The sequence below is a fragment of the Saccopteryx bilineata genome, chromosome 3 (genome assembly GCF_036850765.1).
Source record: "Saccopteryx bilineata isolate mSacBil1 chromosome 3, mSacBil1_pri_phased_curated, whole genome shotgun sequence".
NCBI classification, from domain to species: domain Eukaryota; kingdom Metazoa; phylum Chordata; class Mammalia; order Chiroptera; family Emballonuridae; genus Saccopteryx; species Saccopteryx bilineata.
In genome coordinates, this window is record NC_089492.1 from 294917747 (window position 1) to 294922185 (window position 4439).

The window sequence follows — 4439 nt, forward strand, 5'->3', positions numbered from 1 at the left end:
TAAAAATTTTTTTAATTAAAAAAAAGAAACAAAAACTAGAAACTGATGAGCTTTTAAAATAATAAGACCAGAAACAATCTCTTGACACCAGAGAGTTCAAGGTCATCGGCCTTTGAACTCTCTGGCTCAAAGCAGAGCCTCCTAAGTGCTCAGTCTTCCCAGGGTGGTGGGGCCAACTCCAACTTCCCCTTGGAAGTGAGAGATTCCATCCATTCAAATGCCTGGTCAGGCTCCATGGAGTCAAGGGGATCAGTTCCAGTCTCTGAAGACTCTTCCCAAGTCTGGGTCCTCCCCAGGGAATTCCCTTGCATGCTTTTCCAGCTGGCATGCAGAGATCTGATGAGAACGTAAATATTTTTTTACCTGACCTGTGGTGGTTAGAGTGTCAACCTGGAACTCTGACAGGGTCGCCAGTTCGAAACCCTGGGCTTGCCCCGGTAAAGGCCACTCGAGTGAAGCAAGTAAGAGTTAGCTGATTCTTATCTCCCCCTCCCCCACATTTCCTCTTTCTGTAACGTCAATCAATAAAGTATTTTAAAAAAAATTTGTTTTAATGTGATTTTTTTTTGTTCGCTGAAGTCTTCCCCCATGCCTGGTACATGGGAAACAATGAATGAAAGTTTAGTGGACTGTACAATAGGATGAATGGAGAAGTGAATCCTTGCGTGGCTTTCTCGGGAGGTGCCCTAGGTTCCCCGTGGGAAGGTGGGGGGAAGAGTTGACTTCTATGTTGAGAGTATACATAAATGGCCTTCTGGGAGTTTTCTTTCTTTTCTCCTGAGGTACAGAAACTGTGCACAAGGGGCCCCAGTCTCATGAGCAACTGTCTTATGTCTCTGAAGACAAAGCCAGACGAACCGAGAGACAAAGGATAAAGAATCATCTTATTCATATCATTTTTAAGTCATCGTAGTGTTATTGATGGGTTCGGGGGAAAATCATCAGTGGATGTGTGGAATATTGTGATTTCTTTTTTGCGATTTTTTTCTTTGTATTTTTCTGAAGCTGGAAATGGGGAGAGACAGTCAGACTCCCGCATGCGCCCGACAGGGATCCACCCGGCACGCCCACCAGGGGCGAAGCTCTGCCCACCAGGGGGCGATGCTCTGCCCCTCCAGGGGGGGGTCACTGTGTTGCGACCAGAGCCACTCCAGTGCCTGGGGCAGAGGCCAAGGAGCCATCCCCAGCACCCGGGCCATCCTTGCTCCAATGGAGCCTTGGCTGCGGGAGGGGAAGAGAGAGACAGAGGAAGGAGAGGGGGAGGGGTGGAGAAGTAGATGGGCGCTTCTCCTGTGTGCCCTGGCCGGGAATCGAACCCAGGACTTCTGCACGCCAGGCCGACACTCCACCACTGAGTCAACCAGCCAAGGCCGCGATTTTATTTTTTTGATATTGTGGTTTTTAATTTTTATTTTTTTTTATTTTTTAAATTTTTTATTTATTCATTTTAGAGAAGAGAGAGAGAGAGAGAAAGAAAGGGGGGGGGGAGCAGGAAGCATCCTGCTATGCCTTGACCAGGCAGGCCCAGGGTTTTGAACCGGCAACCTCAGCATTCCAGGTTGATGCTTTATCCACTGTGCCACCACAGGTCAGGTGACATTGTGGTTTTTAAAAAAATGTTTATTGATTTTAGAAAGAAAGGCAGAGAGAGAGAGACAGACAGATAGGAACTTTGATCTGTTTGGGTCAATGCTCTAACCAACTGAGCAATCCTGCCAGCGCTGTGATATTATGATTTTCTTTGTGTGTGTGACAGAGACAGAGAGAGGGACAGATAGGGATAGACAGAGAGGAAGGAAGAGAGATGGGAAGCATCACTTCTTCGTTGAGGCACCTTAGTTGTTCATTGATTGCTTTCTTGTATGTGCCTTGACTGGTGGTGGGGGCTACAGCAGACCAAGTGACCCCTTGCTCGAGCCAGTGACTTTGGACTTCAAGCAAGCGACCTTTGGGCTCAAGCCAGCAACCATGGGGTCATGTCTATGATCCAACGCTCAGGCTGGATGAGCCCACATTCAAGCTGGCAACCTTGGGGTTTCAACCCTGGGTCCTTGGCATTCCAGGCCTACGCTTTATCCATTATGCCACCGTCTTGTCAGGCAGTGTATTTTCTTTTCAATATTTAAGGTTAAGTATAATTAAAAAAAAAATTAGGCCCTGGTTGGTTGGTTCAGTGGATAGAGCATCTGTCTGGCATATGAATGTCCCGGGGTGGGTCCCCAATCAGGGCACCTGTGAGAAACAACCATCTGATTCTCTCCCCCTTCTCTCTCTCTTTCCTCTAAAATCAATAAATAAAATCTTTCTTTTTAAAAGATTTTTTAAATCATAAAATCTTTCTTTTTAAAAGATTAAAAAATATTTTTTAAGATTTTATTTTACTTATTGATTTTAGGGAGGAGAGAGAAAAAGAAGTAGCATCTCATAGTTGCTTCACTTCAGTTGTTCACTGATTGCTTGTTACCTGCTGCTTGTGCCTTGACTAGGAAGCAAGCTTGGGGGTTCGAAGCAGCAACCTCATCATTCTGGTGGATGCTCTACCCCCTCCACCCCTACAGATCAGGCAAGAAATAAAACCTATAAAAATTTTAAAATTGATTTTAGAGAGAGAAGAACAGAAGGAGAGAGAGAAAGACAGGAATATCAATCTGTCCTGTATGTGCCCTGACCAGGGATCGAACTAGGAACCTCTGCTCTTTGGAATGATGCTCTAACCAACTGAGTGATCATGCCAGGAATGTGTCTACTTATCTTCATTGTGCTGATGGTTTCATGGCTGTGTACATATATCCAAGGTCATGAAAACAATATAATCAATTAAAAAGTCAAAATAAAACTTGAATTCTAGTTAATTAGGATGAAAGCGGTGATGAAGGAATCAGAAGAATGTCTCATTTGTGGGGACTCCATTGAACAGGGAAGAAAGAACCCAGGGTTAGAAAGGCAACCCATTCGAATGTCAGTGGGAATCGCCCCCGCAAAGACCCTTTTATTAGTTGGCTTCTGCCACCATCATGTGGCCATGCAGGGAACTGCCACAAAAATCCACAGACACTCAGGCTCACACCCTCAAGGCAGAAAATAATAACATGCTCATGGGAGGCATTTTGTATCCAGGAAGGCAGACTTCTTTTTCCTCATAAACTTCATAGACACTTCCTGACCTGTGGTGGCGCAGTGATAAAGCATCGACCTGGAATGCTGAGGCCACCAGTTCAAAACCCCTGGCTGGCCCCCGCCAGATTAGCTCTGTTGGTTAGAGCAGTGGTCCCCAAACCCTGGGCCGCAGACCAGTACCGGTCTGTAGGCCATTTGGTACCAGTCCGCAGAGAAAGAATAAATAACTTATATTATTTCCATTTTCTTATATTTAAGTCTGAATGATGTTTTATTTTTAAAAAATGACCAGATTCCCTCTGTTACATCCGTCTAAGACTCACTCTTGACGCTTGTCTCCGTCATGTGATACATTTATCGGTCCCACCCTAAAGGCTGGTCCGTGAAAATATTTTCTGATATTAAGCTGGTCCGTGGCCCAAAAAAGGTTGGGGACCACTGGGTTAGAGCATCCTTCAGAAGCACAGAGGTTGCCGGTTTGATCCCCAGTCAGGGCACATATGGGAACAGATCGATGTTCCTGTCTCTCCCCCTCTTTCCCGTTGTTGCTCGCTAAAATCAATAAATAAACATTAAAAAAATTGAACAACAACAAAAAAAAAATTGAACAAAACAAAACAAAAAAAACCCCACCCAGGTTTGCCCAGTCAAGCCACATACGAGAAGCAACTATGAGCTGATATTTCCTGCACATTCTCTGTGGCCTTTCCCTCTCTCTCTCAAATCAATAAACAAAATCTTTTAAAAAAAACAACCCAACTTTACAGACAATTAAAAGCAGAGGAGATGTTTCTGACTATCTGTCCGTCTTTTCCCCCATTTTCTAAGCCTCTGATATAAATAAATAAATAAAACCATAAATGACAAAAAAAAAAAAAAAAAAAAAAAAAAAGGCAGAAACATGCAAACGCCTCAACAGGTTCTTAACACCCTATATGTTTCATGATTTCAGTGCTTCCTTGCACAATAAAAGAAGTCTTTATTGAATAAGTAAAGTAAAATAAAATTAAAATGGCCCTAGCCAGATAACACAGTGGGATGAAACATTTCCCCAATAGGCTAAGATTCAGGGTTCGATCCCCAGTCAGGGCACATACAAGAATCAACCAATGATAGCATGAATAAGTGGAGCAACAAATTGATGTTTCTCTCTCTCTCCCTTCTCCCTCTATGATATCAATATATATTTTTTAAAAGGATAAAAAGATGTGGATTAATTTTTTTTCATTTTATTTATTTATTTATTTATTTTTCATTTTTCTGAAGCTGGAAACAGGGAGAGACAGTCAGACAAACTCCCGCATGCGCCCGACCAGGATCCA